Genomic DNA, 24,390 nt, shown 5'->3' with positions numbered 1-24,390 from the left:
CTTGAATTCTAAATTAAAATTTTGGGGAATTCTGTAAGAATATGACAATGTCATATGACAAATTCAATTTTTTTATGTAGTAAGATCGGAAGAACTATTCAAAAATGCGATTAATTTCAATTAGTGAAAGCTTCATAAACCTAATTGCAAATGCCATTCGATGCTGAATGGCCTTTAATTGGCCGAATTATCACGAAAATTTGTCATATGACATTGTCATAGTATTATAGAATTCCCCTACAGAACTTTTGTAATTGTCTCAAAATAAAAATTGCAAGGGTACATCTCTCAGAGAGGTGAAAACACAAAAAAATTAAATTACATACTTAGTTTTATTCATTAAAGGTATTTAAACTTGAATTATTTATGGGCGTGACTTTTTTCTAAACATTATCAACAGCCCGAAAACCAAAATTGCAAAGATGCTCCACTTTAGAATAATTTACAATATCCCAAAACACCTAAAACTCTAAATTTGTAACTTTGATTTGTCATGAAAGAAGCATGACCTAAAATTAATGGGCGTGGTCAAGGGCGTGGCTTATTTAACATAACCAAAACTATAGCAACTGCCCAGTAATCAAGATTGTAAAGATAATTCACCCAAAGGTTCAGTATATAGCAAAACATTTAAAAATAAGTATTTTTACTTAAATTGCCCATAAAAACGACATGATCTAAAATTATTTATGGGCGTGGCCTATTTAATATTCCCTGTACTTTTGAAACCACCGGGACAAAAAAACAACAATGATGTCTCACTAAAGATTAGTTTAGTATGCTTTCAAATATTTTAATGTGAGTGTTTTTGAACAGACTTTTGTTCGCATGGTATGTATTTTCAAGTATATTTTGTGTTACCGCACAGAGAGGTGACAATAATACGGGCTTCAGACCTAAGGCTTAGCTATCTGGCTTAACTTCTCTAATTCCTTATCAGGTACGATTTTTTAGGAAATTGTTGTTTAGAATTGGATATTAAGGGCAAATGATCCATTAGATTTTGAAAAATCAATAAAACTTCTTGTTATTTAGATTTTTGAGACCTTCGGGAACTGGGCTAAACCTCCAGTCTGAAGCTGGCATAAGAAAATGTGATACCTAACTCTTGAACTTTACTTTATTGTCCCAGGCTTTGCGAAGCACAAGAACTCGTGACTTTGATTCATAAATTACTTAAACGATTCAAACGATTCACAAATTACTCAAAAGATCGCTCAAAACATTGATTTTCGGATAAAAAGTAATTATCGTTTATTTACCGGTTTAGTCGGTTCATTACTGATTCAGAACTGATTGAAACTGGTACAGACTTGTTAGAAAATCCAAGACTTTTCCAACAAGCTCAAATATGATACCAATCTGTTGAGAAATACGCTCTTTATAGCTTTTTAAACCTTTAAGTTTTCAAAACCGTAATTATAAGAATGATTCAATGGTATTTCCGATGCGTTTTCGAGCAATCCCAAAAAATATGGTTTTGAAGTGGAAGCGAAGGGTTAAGAGGAAAATTTGAAACATATTAATGATCCCAGGTTCGATATATGGAAGGTCCTCCGAAAGTCGCAAGTTGCTATCTCTAACCGTTTGGGCTTCAGACGTGTCAACGATAGTATCGACAAACAGCGTGACAGAGGGATTTTACATACTGCTCCCTCTGTGGAGTTCGAGCAATAAAAATGAAATTAATTCCGAAAATATTTATGTACAAAGTCGATAAATTGATGGTCAATCCCACTACTACGAAGTAACACCCACAAGGGAAGGGTTTCAGACTTCGCACACACTCTGACTTCGAACACTTTATAATTTTGATTATAAATGTTTATAAATATGTCACTTAAGACGAGCTATTATAATATATCGCCATAGATAGGACAAATTAATTAAGGGAATATGGAAAAATTTAGTGTTTGAAGCTAGAGTATGTGCGAACCCTGAAAGCCTGCCCCTGCTGGTTAAAACCGTTCCCTACTAAAGATATAAAATTCATTACATTCCCCCTCAGATTTCTTAAAAGTATCGGTAATTGCAAAAGATTTAGAAAATGTATTGATTTTCGCTCATTTCCATTCATTCTAATGGGGGCGTCCCTGCTGACACATTAAGAACTCATTAAGAACTTACTAAGTTCTTAGCACAATGACATAATTTTAAGTAGTTTTAAGTACATTCAACTACTTAAAAATATATGAAAATAAGACAAACGTCAGCAAAACTACTACTAAGTCCTTTGTAAAAGCCCTTAATTAAATAACTTGTAGTTTTTATAATATTTACATTATAAGTATTTTCACTAAGTACTTAATTAAGGACTTTTGACTAAGAACTTTTTAAATAGTTACGCTAATGCTCATAAAAAATATTTTTATGTTCTCATATTTAGAAAAATTCTGATATACTGATAGTCTGTCTATTTTTGGCAAGTCCAGAGACTGGATAGTTAAGGATATCAACGTATGGTTTTCGGTAACCCCAAGGGAATAAGTGACTCTCAGAGCAGACCATGAGCGACGATTGTCAAAGTATTGCCGTTTTGGAGTTAAAAATCGGTAGATCATCCCAATTTCCTCGAGATAGAGGCAGATTGTCATGGTATAGCAGGAAATCGACAGATCGGCACCCTTGGTAACCTCTTTGATTTAAACATACAACTACGGTACATGTATTTAATTGCAATCGAATTCAAAAGGCAACATTTCAGAAGAAAGTCACTAATTAAAGCAGTGTCTCAAACAAACTTTTCAGGACTGTTTTGTACAGAAACATTTACGCAGTGACTATGTATAAGTATATTACAGCAAGAAACCACAAAGTTGCTCACATATAATCTCCATCTTCGTGCATGTTTTAATTTTATTGCCGCACCCACTCCTCACATGGTGAGATGCAAATTTTCCCTTCTTGATTTACATTTGATTAAATATCCCCTCAAAAATTCAAACATTGTTCACAGGGGCACTCCTGCAGAAGGCAACAAGCATGAATTTTCTGGACGAGAGAAATTTTTGGAATGGGGGGTCATGGGGCAATTTTGCATTTTATCATGGAAAAGTGAGAAGAGAATCTACTGGTGGATGTTTGAGACATTTCCTACAAGGTAAATAGAATTATGTCAGGATGAAATCTACGAGAGGACACTCTCTTTTCTCTACCAAGTGTATTACGTGATGTTTGCCTCTGTTACACAAAATATGGATGAAAAACGTTGAAGATCGTCACGGAGAGAGGTCAAATATGGGGCTCATGACCATCCCAAGAGTGAGGTAAATTTCCAGAAAGGTCCACAACAAGATTCACCCACCCAATTCTGCTAATTTCATTTCACATTTCACACGCAATTGACTTTTCTTCTCTTCGTGCCCCTTCATTTTCCCACATAAAAGCCCTAACCCTATAAAAAATTTTCAGCATGAAATGAAATTATAAAGGATCTTCCATTTGAGGAACTGGAAATGGCTAAGGAAATTCGAGAGGAATTCTGTGGATAAAAACTGTCTAAGTGTTTTTATTGTGGGGACCCTATAATCATATTAAAGAGGAGAAGAAGAAAATAGATCAGGGAAAAATCCGATGGAATACCGAGGTAGATCTCTTCTCCATAAATGAAATCATAATCCAGAAAGGTTCAGTGTTTTCGTATATTTCCTGCTAACTTTGGGTTATGTGAATGTCAACCGATATTCTTCTTGAACTGCCATAAAAGAGCAGAATAAGTAGAAAAAAGAAACAAATAGGAAAGCTCCAACGGAATTCCTTGGAAATCTACAAGATTTTTTTTATCAATTTCTTGTTATTCATTTTTTTTCTTTAAAGTCCACCTACGCATTTTCATTAAATTTAAATCTGGGAAAATTTCATGGAAACCTCTTACATATTTTTATCAATCGGAGAATTATTTCCGCGGAATGATGCGGATTTTTTATAGATTTATTATTTCTAAGATAACTTCAAAAACCTTTGAAAAATAAACTTTATGAATTTAGTTTAAAAAAGCCAATTACAATGACATATCTAGGGGAAATTTCCTCAGACAATTCCATGGAATTGATAAGGATATTTCCGTCTCTGGAAATATCGCTTAGTCAAACGTCTCTATGCTTTTTCAAGCACAAAAGCTTCTTTAGGAACGAACTAAACTCGTGGAAATCCAGATGGACTTCCAAATATCTATACCGACTCGTTTCCGAAGAAGTTCCACTGAGACATTACGGATTTTAATTTTATAGGGAAATTTGAACTTTGAGGCAAATTGATTTTGGTCTAATTAACTGTCCAGGAAGGAAATGTCCAAACTTGATGCATCTGGCAGGGTGACAAACATTGTGATTATATGTTGATAACCTTTAAAAGAAAATTCCTATATCCACTCCATCACGACTTCCTTAATCAAACAGAAAGTTTTCAGGGAGATTGTAAAGTTTACGGAGGACTATTTCAAGCAGAGAACATTCCCCTATCAATATACAATGTGTCCTTTCACAAGAACGTGTCTATAGAAATAACTGTGATGACACTAAAAGTCCCTAACTTTATTTTACACTCCATGCCATTTCGCTCTAGTGTTTCGAACTAACGAATAAATTAAGAGAAACTTCATGCAACATTCACTCCTCCACCCTCATCACAGACTCTGCAATTTCCATCAGTGTCTCCAAAGAGCTTACCGAAGCTAAAATCCAATAACCCCAAACAATCTCCACAAGACACAACAATTTCCCAACAACTGCCAAATTTCCACCGACAAATCAATAGATAAATTTCAAACAACTGCACAGGATACTATCTGTACAAGTACATTTGGAAATTAATCTAATTTAGTGAATACAAAAAATTCCCGACACCATTTTACCAATTATCGTATCTGTCAACTACATTGGGCAACAAATTTAACGCATATTAACAGACTATGTTTGGGTCAAGCTCATTTTTATGCTAATTGAAATTCTGTCAATGGTTACAAACTGACCCGAGGCATCAAAGCTAATGATAAGGCTATAGATTGATCCTTTGTAGTTGGTAATTTAATGAAAGTTCGGCGTTAAAATAAATTTAAAAGCCAAAATTCAAGTTTAAAAAGCTTTAGAGTGAGAAAAAAATAAAAGAGAGTAAGGCAGTTTACGCATCCAAGACCTTCAGAAAATATAAAATTTTTGGATAATAAATATTATATAGATTATATTAAGAATATTTGATATTCTATCATATCAAATATTTTGAAATTACCCACTATCCCCTAAAAATATCGTTTACTAGGACTAAACATCGTTTACTCCTGAAGGCTAGAATCAACGCTAAGACGGCGATGGACGCATGGGAAGGGGAGTAAGAAGACAAAATGAAATGAAAACAAATTGAATTGAATTGAAATATCAACGAATAAATGTCTAAAATCTTCCCAAGATAAACTAAAGCAACTGTAAATAATCGATTTTATGAATCGAGATGATAATTTTAGGATTCATTTAACTATAACTATCGCCTGATAAAGTGTTCTATTTTCTGGTCATCTACGATTGAAACGTCCGATGCTTGATACGTCAAACAAATTTGTTAACCTATAAATCTATTATCTAGATAAATTATTAATAGCTATATAAGCATATTAATAAATAAATACATCCTCTTCAGCAAAGCTTTAAGAACGTATTTTATAATAATGAAAAATTAGGATTTATCGTCAAATACCATCTTAGCAAATTGACAACCGATTTCCAGAGCAAAACTATTAGCATGCTTCTTGACATGTTTTATGTCAAGTCTGTATGACCTGTACCGGACCCATAAGATCGATGGCAGATTATCTAGGAATATTTCTTGGATAAATTCCTGTTGAGGTATTTTATTTACCGGACAGCGAGATAAGAAAATTTATTTTCTGATCGTGATTTTAAACTTTCTCAGGGCACCCCCGGGGGCAGCCTACACCAGGGGGACATTACCGTGGCTAGACAGAGCCGTTACCAGAGGCCGTGATAACAGCTGAGAGTCAATCCGAACAGAAAACGAATTATCCAGAATTCCCAAAAATATTCTTATCAGAGCAAGGGAATAGTCTGGCAGCATTCGGACTAGTCTCCTCATCTTGTATTCGATTTTTCAACTAAACGAAGCCATAACAATTATGAAAAATAATTAGATAATTTCAATACCTTTCCATAATGTACAAATTTGTCCAAAACGAATAATTAGTACGGTCGATATAGAACATTGAGTGGGAAAAAACGAAAATGTCTACTAAAAAAGTAATTCGTATTACGGTTATTTCTAACCGAAAATTTTAAATAAAATTCAGACATCTTCTGTTTGAGAGCTGATAATGTTTATTGAACGAATTATGCGATTACTTTGACAGATGATATAGACGGGTAGCAAGATAAGCCATCTGGTGGGATTATTCTTCCCGAAAAAAATGTTATATCTTTTTAAAAGTCCAAAAATTAACTATGTACGTCGTTTTAAGAATTCCACGGGTTTTTTTTAATTTACTTAATATTTCATTTGGTTTATCTCATATCTTAGGGGAGACTGGGGCAGTAAATAAACATGGGGTAAGAGTAAGTACAGACTTTTATGTCTGCACTATTTCGGCTAATTCTTATCATCAGTATTATCATTATTTTATAAATTTTCTTTCATATTTTTGATAATTTCTTTTATATTTAGTTTCTTAATGAAACAGTGAATAATTCTACGGATTTGGAAGAAGTAAAAAAGAATTTCATCAGTCCAAAAACAAGCGTTTAAGTAGCACTCTTCGGAAAACGATCCAGTTACCGCACCTTAGAATATTATATCGTTATTTTTGCGAAAAAAAATCTCGTCTGATTTGGGCCATTTAAGGTAAGTTGTCTGAAACTATCAAAAAGTTTAAAATGCCATAACCGATTTTAACTGGTTTAGTTAGTAGAGTGTTCTATGAACCACAACTCAGACAAATCCAATTGAAATGGTAAGATATGCGTTCTATAGACTTGATCAGCCTTTGTAAATTTAATAAAACAAGTTTTCACAAAGGGTGCAATTGTGAAGCGTTGCTTAACTTTACTTCTAAAAAGTTTATTGCAAGAGGTGATGAAAAATAGACGCCTCGACAATAGCGATATATTCAACAAAGGTTCAACAGTGAGAAAAATGTTTATATCTCACACAGAATGGGAGACTCTACATAAAGTTCTTGCGAACATATTACTAGACCAAAAGCGGGGTAAAGGATGAAATAATGATTTGAGTAAGATTGTGACCGCCTTCTTTGGCATCTTCTTGTGGTCTTTGGCCTCTAGAGTTATTGATGCCAACTCCTCGAAAAACATTTCTGCTATATGCAATTTGCGGTTTATTCGTGGCTCTACCCACCAATTTTGGCTCAATCGGATTGGCGTCTCTCTGCCATGGCGGCAATTTTCCTTCCATCTCATATCGTCTGGGAAACCAAATTTATGTCGACAACTTCTTACTCTTGTTTCTCAAAATACAATAAATTGAGCTACATAGGGTAATTTTTATTGCTCGAACTTCACAGAAGGAGTAGGATATATAATCTTTCGATTTTGAGTGAATAACGAAATACTGACGGTTTGATATAGGACCTTGAGATCTTCTCGGAATGTCCATTGCTTCTTTAGGACTCTTATCTATCTCAAAACTGTATTCGCTTTGTTTTAAAGGATCTTCATTTCATACGTACTTTTCATTCTTATCTAAAAATGACCTTGTCATATTCGTCTTTACAGTTTTTCAAGGACAAAAATTAAAAAGATATTGGAAAGCTTATTTTTCAAACGATTGGTAAAACTGGAGATTCATTGTAAAGGTCTTTGAAAACTGAACCAATTGCAAAAACTCGCGTCAGCTTTAGAGGCCAAACGGTTAGTGATATAGACTTAGTATCTTAGGGGGACCCTCTGTAAGTCTACCGGAGGGCCATTCACATACTCCTCAGATTTCCCTTCACTGAGAGAAATCCGAAAAAGTTAAAATAACATTCCGGAAATGTTAATTTTATCCTGCATTATTGATCCGAAATCGGTGTAAATATTACCTTTTTTAGGTGTATTTGGGGAAAAAGTTACCCTTTCTCATGTTAATTTTACCCCTAAAAAGGCACAAAATTAACATTAAAAAACGTTGATATATTTTTACACCTAAAAATGTTAAAGTTACGAGGAAAAAAAGTTAATCGCACCCTCTTTTTTCTCACTGTTACACCTCCTCTATTCCTCCAAAACCATGTTTCATTGGCGGTATTTTTCATTTTTTGAATATGTTTTAAAGATTGTCCAAGAGAACATTTCGTCCTCAAACGAAAACATCATTGAATTATTCCTAATAACGATTTTTCAAGGTCACGGGTCAACCGAATGATATAATGTTTGGGATTTTTGGAAAGGTCTTGAAATTTATAACGATTCTGAACCGATTCAAATGGGCTATGATTCGGTTATAAACCAGCCATTAATCGGTAAACAATTTTTAATCCCAAAACCAAATCTGTTTCTTTTATGCTATTTTGCATGATCTTTTAAATGATTTTTGAGTCGATTCAAATCAGTTGAGAACCGGTAAACGCTAAATAATACGAAAGTACTTTTGAGGTGTATCATTCAAGTTAAGACACAAATTCAAGCATTTTGCAAAGCCTGAGACGCTTTTCCACCCCTTTTTCTCAAATGATCCATTCTCTCGAGCTTAAGGGTAGAAAAAGTGATGCAAAATGTATTTAAAATTCCTGGAATAGAGGGAAGCTTTATATATATACTAACATATACTTACGAAAATATTTATAAGTATTCTGAGCCAATGCATATATTTTTCAGTAGTTTATGGGGATGTTTTGTTTGTGGAAGGCAATATAAAATGCGAAGAAATGGATATGTAAGAGCAATATACGCTTTATCAGCTTCCAATTATCAGCATGAGAGTTTCTATGGTGTATTTACTTTTATCAGATGGGAAGTTATCACACATAGTATGGGTATATGCTATTTACAGTGGATGACATAAAAATAAGGCACCTACTTCAAGTGTTACAATGTTCCAATTAATTCATGATACACTTATCTTTCTTTCCATTTTTGTTTAAATATGAATATTAATTCTGCAGAAAATGTGGTAAATAACTAAAAAGCATAAAGAAAATTATTCAGTGTGACGTGAAGATGGCGTGACAATCTGCTGTCAAAGTCAATTGTTTATAAAATCGTTAGTCAAAACTTCATTAGCATTTTTTGAAAAATTCTAAACAAATAAATGACTACAAATCAAGACAAAGTAATGAAAGTTGTCAGAAATAATCACAATGCGACAATGTAGTTCTAGCAATGGGCGTCCTATTTTTCTAGCCTTAACTGTAGATACATTTGTATTTGTATATTATGTAATTCTTCGCTGGCTGCATAACAAATGGTTCAAAATTACATTTGTTACAATCCATCCTTACGTAAATCTCATTTTTCGTCCAGAGCATGTGTGAATAGCATGGATTTTTGGGGTAAATGCGGACCTTGCTATTATCTTGTTGTTTGCAACATAAAACAGCTAAAAGATGGTATCACATGAGTAATAGGATTTTTCTTCTCCTTGGCATTGCAAAATAAAATGGATGTTTTTGAGAAATAATTTGTTGGAATTAATTGCTGTGCTAAGTGTATGTTCGTTCAGTTCTGGCCTTGCCATGCAAGAGTTATTTATTTGACATATTTACACACAATAAAATGAAAGGAAATTTATTTATTTTATCAGCACTATTCCTGCGAAGATTATAAAAATTTGCTTCATGTAATTAGGTCATTTACTTTAAACTTGAGAAGAAGTTACGAGAGTAAGAGAATTAAGTGATAGAAAATTTGTTTTCAAAGTTTTTCTTGTGCTAGAAAATAAGTATTCTAAAGTACTACTTGATGATAACTAACTAAGTAACTAATATAAATACTGCTTCTTGACGAGATGAGTCATTCAGACAAACTTTTCCTTTTCACATTATAATTATTAAAATTTACCATATTAAATCTGAGATATACCGCAATAAAGAAGTGATCCTTGTGATAACACTAGGAATTTTTAATGTTAAGAGACGATGTGAATATTTCTAAAACCTTTCTAAAATATGTAAAATCGTGCCAATTGACATAAAAATGAAAAAACTGTCCTTTTTTTAAGGAAAAACTTAAATTCCAACATAAAATATAATAATTGACTGCATATTCTCGAAATGGACATAAAAGCATTTGTCTTTACAATACATAACATGCGAAGGAGGACGTAGAAAGATGATGGCTGAAAGTCAAAACTTTAAACCTTATATCTCAGAGATTTATCAACCGAACTTAATCAATGAACACTCAATCGAAAGGTCTCGAAAACTCCTACAAGATGACGATATAGAAAAGTTTAGAAGTCGACTGCAAGGGGCGCTGCAGGTCATCAAAGTTGTCAAATAATAAGAAAAGTGTTAAGTCTCGAAACTATTCAACTGATATTAATAATCTTATAATATGTATGTATGTTCTTTGAGATCTTATAAATTATTAGAATGGTTAGGTTAGAACGGTTAGACTGACGTAGAAAAGAATGGTCAATAAGCATTCCTTTGCATGCCAGATCATCTTTGATCGGCATCGCTAGATTCTACCAGACTGGATCAGGCCAAATTCGTTTCTATTTTTCCTTTCTTTCTTCTCTGTTATTATTTTCTGATTTTCTTTTTTTTTAAACCATGTAAGAGGAGCGTATCCTATTGGTATTGATTGAAATAAATAATAATAATAATAATAATAATAAGATGTAGATATAGAGCGCCCACATAGCTGGGGTAGGTGTAAAAAGCCGAGACAGCGACAACTGAGCGATAACCATTTTTTACACTTCGTGTCTCGGCTATGACCATTTTTTTGGTAATTATAGAGAAATTATGATTTTTCATTCCGAAAGCTCCTGACGCTCCGAACAATTTTATTCGCGTCAATTTGTATTAATGACCGTTTATTTTGAAATCATTAAACCGTCAAATTGAAGAGATAAGTACATCAAAAATCATTCATTGATGAAAATTCTTCTAGGAAGGGAATTATGTAACACTCTGGAAATGCCATATGATAAATTGGGTTCGAATCTCAGGAGAGCTTTTTTGAAAATGCGATTCTGTAGCCGTGACATTGCCATTTTAGCTCACGTGACATTGTCAGAAGTCATATATTTGAGATTTCTGGCAATTAAAATGACTATGAATGTTGTTAAACAAATCAACCAAGACATACTGTATTTGCATAATATCACTAAGTAAAGGCATTTCATTAACAAATCACGTGAATTGCATTTTCGAACTCACGTGTGACAATGCCACGAAAACTACAAAATTCCCGTACAGGAATGAAAAAATATCCGGAGTTTGCTATAAATTAAATCTTGGTAATGTCAAAATTGTGAAAGAATTTTTGTGATTCTAAAATTACCACTCTTATTGATTGTTATTATTTGGCAACAAATTAAACTAATATTTTCATAATTTATTAAACTATTTATATTTTTATTCCTTATTATCCCTAAATTAATATTTGCATTTTGACAGGTATTCATTAAAAAAAATATTCTTTTTTCTGTTAATGAGCTTTAAAATGTATTTTAAAACATTGAATGGTAATATGAAAATCTACAGGAGTCGAAAAAATGTCGCATAGAGATTTTTTAATAAATTGAGAAAATTTTTAAAATAAATAATAGTACTAATTTTCTATTTTATATATTTTTAAATAATTCACAATAGCTTTACTAATATTTATTAAATGATAATGCCCAGCGCACAACAAATTTTGTTAGTAAACATGTTTTCAAAATTTCCTATAAGAGTGAGGGAAATAACTAGATCTAGGTCTCACTCACACTCATTGTAATGTCAAAAACATGTTTACAAAACAAAAGTTATTGTGTGTTGGCCATAATATTAAAAGAAAGTAAATGAATAAGAACAAAAAATATATATATAAATTTGATGTTATATCCGGATTATTGTTTAAATTTCAAGGAAGCAGTCTGACATTTTACCTCAATTTTATATATGAAACTTCAATTTTAATTAATGCCGTAGGTTTATATCGACGTTAAGAGATACCATAAGATACTTTTTTGAAATTTACTTCACTAAAATTAAATTATTTAATTCACTCTCTTTTTTCTATATACACTGTTATAATACCCTTAAGTGTGTCCTGGCTAAAAAATGAAGGCTTCCTCTTTATTTCAAAACCTCTGGAAATTTCAGTTACATTTTAGACACTGAATATTCTCAGATAAAGTGAAAAAAAATCTCAAATATACCTATATTAAAAGGTTACCTCAAGAAGAATTTTAGAAATGAAAGTGTACAAGAGGAATTATGCTTTTTACCTGGACCTAAAACTTTATGTGGTTTTCTCTTAGATGACAAGTCCATTGAGAGTGGTTGCGATGGGTTGAAAAGTTCTATACCTTAACCACAGAATTGTGAAACATCCCCAATCTCCTCTACAATTGAATATAATTTCAATTTTCATTTGAATTGCAAACTGAAATCCCACGATTTTATTTTGCAAATCCGCTGCAGGAAGTAAAAAATCGTAAAATTTACTATTTTCAGCGGCTGGCAATTAGTGTTCCAATAACGCTTTTCCAGATTATCACACTTTTTGCTCATCTGGTCAGATATTATTAATTCTTCGTTCCACCCATATAACTTTGAAATTTAATCTAACGAGACTTTCGAACTTTTGGAAAAGCATAAAAAAAACTCATTTTGCTCTACCTCTTGTTATTTGCAAGATAGAAGAAATAATTCGCAATTCACGACTTTCAAACAATTTGCTTCGAAAAGCAATTTTGTAGATTTCCATCTACTAAAATATTCATATAGTCTCATGCCTTTGTCGTCTCAAAACCCTTTTGTCACTATTCTCTTCTTTTCTTCAATATCTTATCGAACTACAAATGTGATTTCGCTTTGTTTTATCAGAAATTCTCTAAAAGAAAGAACTATGTAATGTAAGAACATTTCACCCAACCCAACAAACATTACATTCCGTGCATTATGTACAAGAAAAAAATATACATATGTTTTTCCTTTGTATGAATATAATCAGTGACTTTTGCTAGAGAACTGTCTCTGAGATAGACAAAAGTCTCATTTATTAGATTTGTTCAGTATTTTATTGGACTGATTTAGTGGACAGCAATTTACTTTCTTCACTCCTATCCTCAAAATTCTCCTTTCATGCTACATTCTGACAGGAAAATTCTCTCTTCTCGAATACCAACTTCAAATAAGAAATACTTTCCGTATTCCAGATATTTAATTCCTAGAGATTTTTATAAGAGCGAAAAATAGCAATTTATAGCAAAAGCAACACAATTTATCTTTGAATTTCGGCAATATTACATAGTTTTCTATCCTCAGCAATTTCCAATTGTATACGCTTAAAAATATTTCACATTGATATTGAGTATGTGAGAGAAAAATTCCTGATTACTCAACATATTTCCCCTTTATCATCCCCATGTAATAATAGCAAATGCTGCTGGATTGTGGATCGCGTGTAATAATAAAAATTTTATAAATTTCTCTTGCTGTTAAACATTCATGCAACGAATTGAACACATTTTTGTGAGAGGCGGCAATGGTAAAAATTTTTGCAATAAAAATGATGATCCAGTCGGTTGAGGCCATTGAAATGGAGGGTTGGCGTTTTCAATGGCTATATATATTGTACATAAACGCAGCATACACCACATATCTCTATAGGGTGAGATATATGTAGTACAACCATACTAAATTTTAAAACATAGCACAATGCACCAGATTTCGAAATAAACGCTCAACCATAATATGAGCGCAATAATCAAACACTTTTGCATATGGATTGGGTTTAAAACGTTTCTGTGGTTTCAGTAAAATATTTTTATTAATATCTTGTTCATGTACTGAATTTTCATTAAGGGAGTTGTATTATCCTTCAGGGAGTTTACCTTTTTTCTTTTCAAACGAAGGTGTTCATGTTTAAGATATTTTTATAGATTTTTAACCGATTTTCAAATAATATAACTCATTAATTGATCTCGGAAAGAACTATCGTGCGTTCGCTGAACCTGGCATTGGAGAAAGCGATCCCTGACTCCAGTATATGCATGAGGGGTTCATTCTCAATAATTCCACGCAGTTCCTAGCCCATGCTAATGATACAGATATCATATGATGGAATCCCAGAGCTGTACGAGAGTCATTCATAGACAAAACAAAGTAAAAGTTTTCCTCGTCAGTAGCAACTCCGACTACATCTACGGAGAGTATCGGTCAAACAAGATTCCCGATAGTAGACTACAACTTTGAAGTTGTTAACTTCTTTGTCAACATTGCGTCAGCAATCATATCCGACAACAACATCTCAACAGAAGTTCGCAAATGGTTGCTAAAACCAACCGAGACTGTTTCGGTTTACCATGAGTTTCCCGGTCCAGAAGGTCAAACAAAGTTCCCGATGGGCGACTACAACTTTAAAGTTGTCAACTCCTTTATCTTCCCTGGGTCAACAATCACGGCCGACAACAACATCTCAACAGAAATCTGCGCACGGCTGCTGAAATCCAACAGAGCCTATTTTAGTCTTTCAAGAGTATCCCGGTCTGGAACCTTTCAAAAAAGAGATGGTATAAAGACTAGGCGACTACCGTGTAGGACTATGATCCTGCCAATCCTCATGTATTCGTCTGAAACGTGGGTCCTCAGCAAACAGAATTGCGAACTCGTAGCTGCGTTTGAGAGAAGATTCTACGATGGATTTTTGGTCCCGTATGTGAGTAGGGACGATTCCGGAGCCTAAACAACCACGAGGTGTACTACGCCTCAATAGGCTCTGGTGGGCTAGTCATCTGGTTCGTAAGGATGAGGACAACCCAGCCTGGAAAGTCTTCGAGGGAGGACTCTATTTGTCATATTTGTCGTCGGTTCATCCTCTGATGAACCGACGGCGTAAAACAGTACTCCAGCTCATTAGGGATGCGAAATTGGAGAACAGGGGCTCTTGATGGGCTTGAATGGCGACAGGTCCTGAGTCAGGGCAAGACCAGCTATTGGTTTTAGCGCCGGTTATGTTTGTATTTACTATCCGATTATTATTATTAATTGTATCGAGACACTTTATTTGGTATTACAATGTAATCAGTACAAGGTGCCTCGTGTTGGAAGAATCTGCTGATCGTAGATCGTCCAGGAACACCTTCCCCATAGTGAATGCTTCATCTGTGCTCGTGAAGGTTTTTGGGCAAAAGTGGTGCCTTTTACTACGTTTTATCACTGTGAAATTTGTCTCCAATCTTACAACGTTTGTTTTATAAATACGCATTTGATATAAAGTACGGATCTCATGATCGAAAATCGTCCTAGTTTTGTGAAATACTCGAACTAACGAGATATAACCTGGGTGCTGAGTCAGGCCAAGACTAATTTTCCTGTAGTTTTTAAAATAAGAGTGCGAAGAGTCACATTAATTGAAAAACATAGAGAAAAATAATCATTATTAAGCTTGGGATCCTACGAAGCATGGGCACATTCTCCAAAATTGATTAATTTGACCCATTTTAACATTGTATTTTTATAGCCAGTCCAATGCTTCAGTTTTTCGAAAAGATCCACGCGTGAAATCTATTAATAACATAGAAAAAATGAATAGTCCGAAGTATGAGTCATCCGAAGGTAGCGGATTTTTCCTTAGTTATTGCATAATTAATTTATTTCAGGAATTGCTCAAAAAATGGCACAAGATCGATGATTTTCAGGAGATTTAGCGACGCATATTCTCTGGATTTGAACTCCGGCTTTGCTAGTTAGGGCAGTCAGTGACCTACTATCTTCCAAAAAAAAAAATACAATTTTTTTAAAGTTAATCCTACAACTTATCAATACTGTTAGTAGAATACGTATAAGGATACCTCTCACGTTAATAAAGAATGTATAATTTTTCCATGATTTTGCATTAAATATTTTATGCATTTTTGAGATCGTTATTATGCTGAAGTCAAGTGATAGCGTATTCGCTCTATGATGCAAAAGAGTATCTTGTTAGAATCCCTTTTAAGTCATCAGGAATTTTTCTAGCGTTAAAGGTCTTCGGATTGCATCCAATGAACTTTCACTACACTTGATTCCACGGGAATGGGATTGACAGCCTCTCCCCCCTATAAGAAAGTTTAATAATTATGTCTAGAAATTCCCTTGTGTGAAGGCATAGTTCCTCTATGGAATGTTGTGCCAGCATTATTATTTCTCTTAAGTACGCATCGACGACACAGGGTAATGGGGGCTTAGCGTTAAGGCTTTAATAAAGACCCGACTGAGATGGAGAAATACATTGAATATGATTGAAAAATTGATATTACCGTAGGTGTGGTTGACCGGGGCCTCTGGGAGTAACTTTTCCTCTCTGGTCTTTGAAAGCTTTTCTTTAATTGTAGCACTTAAATATAGTCTTCACAGATCGGACATGGTAGATCGGATTGGTAAAGGCCATCCTTAAGTCGTGGAATTAAAGAAAAGCCTCCGAATAGCACGGGCGGTGTTGACCCTCATCTGCGATACGTTATTAATAATATATTCAGTGTTATCAAGTCCTATGACGCCAAAATTGTATTAGCGAAGTATAGTCCTATCCTCATGCATTAAAACGGCAACCAAAACATTCCATTTCCGATACGAGTGATTTACGCTTTACTAAGAAAATACAAATCTGCAAATGTGGAACAATTGTATCGTTTTTGTTGTTGCAATAATAGGGTTAATGGTGTATGATTTATCCACTTAATAGATTATGTCATGCATACCATGTATATTTAGTCTTTTAAATTTTAAACCTTTGTACGGTGGTTACAGTGCGGGTACTGTAGAACACATTTTCTTCCGATTGAAACTGCTAAAAGTCCTCCGTGTAACCATTGTGTGTACATGCATTTTATGACAATTGCCAAACTGCACATCCAAGTAGCAATAGTCAGAAAAGGACAGAGTTCCAAAACAAGGCGGAAGACACTCTCATAAGGGAACTTTTTGCTATATAGTCGAAAACCATCATGAGCCACAACAAACTCTTTTAACATTATAATGATATTCACTTCACAGAAAACTTTCAAATGAAATGCATACTCACTTTTGTATGCATGTTATGTTGATACACACAAGTTGTATTGTTTTATACAAACCAGACATACGAAACATCCAAATTGTTGCAATTAGTTTGGTCAGCATTACCATGATAATAATACTGAATGTTCTATAATATTTTGTCGCGTGGTACATCAATATAAGTTAACGTACCTGGAATACTATCAATGGTTTTCACTTTTCCTATTTCACCCAGAATGTTTTGTGGTGCTAGGAGTGGGTGGGGTTGTTTCATACGGATATTTTTTTAAAGCACATTTCCCTAACTTTGATGTTGGCTATTTGAATTCTGCATATTTTTCATAAAGATTCCCCAGAAAAGCTATGCAAGCCATTGTGAGGGGACCTCGACCTCGAGGCAGGCCTAGGACAAGGTGGCTGAATCAAATTCAGGATCTTTCATGAGAGCGCCTTGGGATCGAACTCGAACATCTTCCTGAAGTGGCGGAGGACCGACAGGCGTGGGCTGTTAATCTTGGTGTCATGGGCCCGCGACCCCAATAGGGAAAAGCGGTTGAAAATGAATGAATGAATATTTTTCATAAGACAATTTACAAGGTAGGGAGAAATGGGACAGCTTTGAGATTGGGCTTTTTTCTCTTATTCTGCAATGGAACTGGACTCCACAAACCAATTGCAAAGCCAAATTACATTACAATAAGACTCAATTCCATTTAAAAATTTGAGAAAAGAGACTAGCTTCAAAGCTGACCCAATTCAAAGGTACCTTACTTGCCCCTATTATATCAAGTATCAAACGTGCACAAAATTGTCCCACCCCTTACACATTTTTGTTCAAATAGAACCAAAAGGACTTTTCGGACAATAATTTTCACAGCAGCAAAATGATTTTTCTTTTATTTATTATATTTCTTTTATTTTATTATTTAACTTTATTGTTTGCAAAACTAATAGTAAGTGGGGGTCTTAGTGGCGCAATAGGCAAGACCGTTCGGTCTTGGGCGGATGAGATCTATGTCTCTACTCTCAAAGTTATGAGTTCTAGTCTCGCCCGGTGCAAGCAACTGAATATCTAGAAAAAAACATTTTCACTGTGATATAATAAAATTAAAATTCACCGCTTCTGCCCAAAAAACTCCAGTAACATGGAAGAAGTATTCACATTACGAGGAAGGCGTTCCTGAACGATCTACGTACGATCAGCAGATTCTTCCAATACGGAATATACGGCATTGCAACATTAATGAATTGTAACTATTACATCCCGATACGATTAATTGTTAAAATAATAGTAAGTTTTATCAACTGCCCAAATAACTTAAAATCAATCAAAATCGGATGAAATGAAACTTATGGATTTTTTTCAATTAGAGTCTACGTCTACAGCATATTTGGTTTTAGAACATTACTTTTGAATTAATATTTTTAAACTTAAACACAGTTTCTTCCAAGAAAATCTAATAAGACATACGAAAACGTTTTTGTACCTTCAATCAAATCCTTTAAAATCATCAAAATCTGTTCAGAAAAATATTTAGGAAGTACAGTGGGACCTCGATAGAGTCAACTAATTATTTCCATGCTTTTTGACTCCATTGGATTCGGTGACCCTATCGGAGTCCGCAAAAATCAATTAAAATGATAAATTTTAATGTAAAGAGATATCATATTATGTTTGTACTAAAAAATTGATAAATTTAACACGATAGTAGAATATTTTATTTAATTAACCCCTAAATTCTACAGCATCTGGTTCAAATGAGTCGTATATGCTTGTGCAAAATTTGGAGATTTAGAAATCATTTTACAGAATGTTTTTATTATTAGTATCTTAAGTCAAAATTACTATCCATGTGATAATATTGAGGTCCATTCACGATGTTAAGATAAGGAAATTGTAACTTACTTTATTTAAATTATAAGAAATTGATTTAAATATTGAATAAGAAGATTTATTATTTAGAAATTTGGAAACTTTAATTTTAACCTCCGAGCATGAATTTTTAATTTATTAGAATTAATTAGAATTTGAGTCTACGTTAAATGGGTTCGAAACATGAAACATTGAATAACAAAGCTCACTGTGCCTTGGAGATAAATTCCTCTACATATCCCGAGATTAGGTAGCTAAAACTCCGGAGTCCGTCTCTTGAAGCCTCTTTCCTGGAGATCACTTCCTTCCGATTATCTCGCCTTCCTTTTATTCCTCATAGGAAAACAAGTGAACGGTGTTTCCCCGAAGTATCCCCCTTAGGGGCTGCAGTCCTCCCACGAGGGCGATGACTCGTTCCCTCGGTGGATAACACAGTGGGGCCCGTCGGTGAAAGGGATAATTCGATGCCACGTTGAATTGATGTAACTTCTTGTAGTGAAGCTCTTGTCGTAGCTTGTGATATTCAACAGCCTTGAGTACACCATCTTGAAGAACTCCGGTCAAAACTTCCCTGACATCCTTCTCGAAGATGCCCCGATTCGTGAGCCCCCACAGGGGCCAACTCCTTCAGCACTTTTCACAGAAGCGCAATACTACACACGTGCGCACGGTTACTAGACTTATCACAAAAAGCCCCTCAGCAGAGGAAGAGTGGGCATTTATCCACTTTCCCCTCCCGAGATTTGCACAAATACCAACACACAAATACGGGACAATTCCCAAATTCCCCATCCCACAGAGTGACAATTTCGGGCGAATTTTACACTCAAAAAAACGCATGTTATAAAATGGTGTCTTAAAGATTTCTTTTTTTTTCACTTCTTTTAGAAGAGCTCCGGTAGATATTTAGCTCTTGAAAATTCTTATGCTATTAGAATTTATTTTAAACTTTTATTGTATGAAAGAAGAGATTGATAGTTGTTCTTTTCGTTATGGCATAACTATGGCTTTAAACTTCACAAAAAGAGCAATAAAAACAATTTTTCTCATTTTCTTCTTGTTCTGAAAAATGGGCGCTAAATGGTTATAGATATCTACTTGGAGTCTTGAGATGACCCCCTAATAAGTCAACCTGGGGATTATTATTATGACCCCCATGTCCTGCCTACTCCTCCCGTTTCAGCGCCAAAATCTTTATTTTTGTGATTACAGGAAAACACGTCATACGGGATCATAGGACTTAATCAAAAAATCTTAAGACAAAAGAGAATAGACAAGAGAACTTTCAATCAGTCAAAATGCTTAAAATCACGAAAAAAAATATTTTGTCGAAATTTGATTACACGGTTAATATAAGAATTTTTCATAATATTGGTTTTCTTGTGTTAAAAACGTTACATTGATACACCAAAACATTGATTTTAATTTTGAAAAGTCATACAATATTATTAGTTCAATAATAATGGAAAAGTTGACTCTATCAGAGTCCGTAGAGTAAAAAAAAACAGGTGTTGACTCTATTGGAGATTGACTATATCTGGGGTTGACTCTATCGAGGTCCCACTGTATTTCTAAAGTGTATTGTTTTCCTAAATTATTTATAATCAAGATACTGATAAAACTATTTGTCGTTTTTAGTAAATATTGCATTAAAATGAATTGTAATTTTTCGAAAAACGTTTCTTTGGGCCATAATCTTTCTAAATGGGTAGTAAATCGACTGCTCGAACTTGTAAATTTGTTGCAGCATGAAGTAGCACAACATATGGTTTAGCTCATGGTCTGCTCATGGACTGCTTATTTACAATCTTTACAATGAATCTCTTATTCGTAGCTAACTTTGGCAGATCTTACACGAATCTTGCCCAGGTCGTTCAGTGATCCGCCAATTACTGACCCTTAGTAGTATGAGCAAAGCCCCGGGAACCTCTAAAAATATCCAAAAAAATAAAAAGCGGAAAAACTGGGGCATCTTATCGGTCGCAAGGCTCCCAGGGTCGACTTATGGGGCGGGGTCTCGCTAAGATCCCAAATCTCTATCTCTCACCGCTTGGTCTGAAGAGGTTGAAATACAGTTTTCGAGTTCTGTAAAGGGGAGAATTTCCTTTTTTTATTTTAAGCAATCAAAAACAGAAGAGTATTACACTGATTATACAAAATACTTGATTGCCGAGTAATGAAAAGTTTAACAAGTCAAGGAAAAGCCATGGAACAATTCCAGTGAATATAATATGGCCAACGGCTTTAATAAATCATCATTCTTGTACGTTATTCATTTGAGTAAAATTCTTGAGCTTATCACAGCTTGTTCAACTGTCTTTAAATTACAATATTCCTTGATATCTTAATTAATTAATTTTTTTCAAAATCTCCTAAATGAGCGATTGAAAGTAGAAGTGCGTAAAAAGTTTTGTAAATTTTCCTTCTAGACATCTAGTCACTTTTCAATTTTATAAAAAAAACAGTAATCTCTTGAGAATAAAGTTTGACTGAGTTAGCAATCTCTTCTGTCAAGACTGCTTTACTCTCAATTTCTGGTTTGAGGTGTAAATGTATATCACACAGAAGAATGAAATTCAAATATTGCCTTCAATATTCTTATCAAATACGATCAATCTCGGTGTGGCGCCAAAAGAAAAGTCGCTTTTGGGGTTTGGGGGATGGAAAAGCGTGTAACAAAGTGCGAAGTGTAGAAGAAAGCAGAAAAAAAAAGGAATTCTACTTGTTGCTAAATCACTCACATAGCACACAGTTCAAACTTTCTGAATATTTTATCCGCGTGAAGGGACAAGAAAAGTGTCAGGTTGGTAAGTGAAGAAGACATGAGTTATATTTTAAAGAAGTAGCTAGAAGAAAACACAAATTTCTTTAAAAATGTCATGAGGACTGTGTTTTTTTCCTGAGAAAATAACCGTTTTCATTATAAGTTGATGGTATGTTGCTCCAAGGCATTCAGGATTGGGTTAACCTATCACTTTATGCGTGAATTAATTTGGCAAATAGAAAAACGTCACATAACTTCTGTGTCTTCACAGTCTTCGCACATCTTACTTCCCATATCAACCTTTGAATTGTACACTATAGGGGGAAACAAACTAAGAACACGACAAAATTGTAACACAATTGAAACTTTTGGAAAATTGCATTGCAACTTCTGTAATAAAATTATCTATTTGTGCAGTGTTGCTTATTGCAGGAGCATAGCGGGTAGAACAACTGCTAATTCAAGCGACGTAAAGCCGTTGAATGGTTTCTGGAAATTGTATTGCCTGGCTAAATGATCAAATCTCTGGCTATGAAACGCAGAGTTTCCGAGCTCGATTCCTAAGTAAATAAATAAATCTCTCAGTAGGATTAATATAAAATAATAATGAGCTTAGCGAGTTTCTCTAATACTTCTAGTAAATTCAATGAAAATATAAAAAAAGTAATGGAATTAAACATTTATAGAATATAATTTATCTGTAGAAAATGAAAAATAAATATTTATTTCAGAGAAAAATTTAAATGAAATGGAGTTTCATATAATCGAGAATAGTACAATACTATCATACATGTTAGAATAGTCTTTTCAGTTTGTTCGGCTCCATCTGACTACAATTATTATAGGACTGAAAAAAACTAGAAATCTTTCCAATTATATTGTAATTCAGAAATCCTTATTTATGTAATTTTTTAAATTCATATTTTCTTTTAATTAAAAAAATCATATAATTCTCCCTGATTATTGACTATTTCATAGAGCATTCTCACTTTTCCCGGTGAAATTCTCATAGAATACCTTCAGAAACCTCTTTGTGGCATGTATTACAAATTGATAGGATTCTAATATTGTTTTCCAGCGACATGAGATTAAATTCCCTTTCAATCAATTGTTCCTGGAACCTACTCGTAGTTTCCCTTAAACCATAATAACTTAGCTGCATACTGCCCTGTTCCATATCACTTATGACCATGTCACATATAAGATTAATATTAAGAACTTTCTGAGCTGCGAGAATAGCAAAAAAGGATAGCAATTATTTTATCTTGCCTTTCTGTTGCATTTCTCTACTACGTATAAATTTGGTAGCAATACAATCGCTCGAAAACTGACCGAATAATAGTTGACATGCATGGAAAATTGCTCGAATTACCTGTTATACGATTCACCGCGGTGTTACATATAAGATTAAGAGTAAGAAAAAACGGAAATAGAGGTGTATAGTATGCAAAATTTCAAATGGAAAAATACGTGTGTTAGAAAGAGTGCACTCTGATAAATATGTGATTCGTAAGATAAGGTGCCCTCAGTCGACCGGTTCCTCGACTCGATCGGTAGAGTTATTTATTCAGTTTCAAATTTTTTTGAATGCATTTATTCAATTTCATGCAAATTGGCCATCAAACATTCAAAAATTGACCTACCACCGGTCGAGTTGAGGAACCGGTCGGGTGAGGGCAATTTACCGTATATGTTTTCAGAATAACTCGTAAAACACTCACAACTCCATCTAGCGGAACTATTGCGATATCGTAACTTGAGGTTAGCCGTCATTATAGCACCCCTAAAAGTGACCACGCCAGCTGAACAGTGAGTGATATCGTTGGATTGGAAGAGTCTTTGTGTAAGGACGGTCTTTATCCTACAACTCCTCTAGGCTCAAAAGTTCTACTACACAGTAGCCATTTTGAAGTGTCGTCTTTCTAGATATGCCAAACCTGATGTCACTTCAGTACAGAGTCTTACATAAAAAAATGTGGGGTTAGAAACCGCCCTTGTGAATATCTACCTCAGTTTCTCCTAGGGATAAGCCTATAATTTTAAGACCGTTTAATTAGACGAAACATGATTAATAGTCACTCAGTTCCCTATTCAATTCAGCAATAGTATCGGGATATTTGTTATTTGAAAATGGTTCTTTTCTTAAATATTCAAATTATAAAAATCTCGAATTTTTATACAAGTTATGTAACGGATTATACGACCAATGATTCCGGATTTTCTTCTTTATTACTCGATGAGGTCGGTTGTGAATTCGGCGGCATCCGCAGATGAAAAAAAAGTAAATTTCTTCTTATTATTCTTATTATTATTAATGTGCTAAGTCCAGTGTAGAGCACCTAGTATCCATCACCTATATGCGGATAATTCTTTCGTGATACCTGAATTTTTAGAATATTATAATTCAGCAATATGGTTTTAATCACAAATTAACCTGTAATACCAACTATATCGTGCAATACACGATTTTCCATCCCAAACACTTCCCACTTTTCGAATGAGAATTTTATCTTATTTATACTCCTCAAGTTGAATTATGGTTTATGCCCTGAGTGTCGGCCATTAGATTCCCTAGTCTGAAGCTGAAGACCGCTTTAAACCTTTAAGAACGAGTGC

The sequence above is a fragment of the Phlebotomus papatasi genome, chromosome 3, assembly GCF_024763615.1.
Source record: "Phlebotomus papatasi isolate M1 chromosome 3, Ppap_2.1, whole genome shotgun sequence".
NCBI lineage: Eukaryota > Metazoa > Arthropoda > Insecta > Diptera > Psychodidae > Phlebotomus > Phlebotomus papatasi.
The sequence above is the reverse complement of the archived record's forward strand: the minus strand, read 5'-3'. Positions refer to the sequence as shown.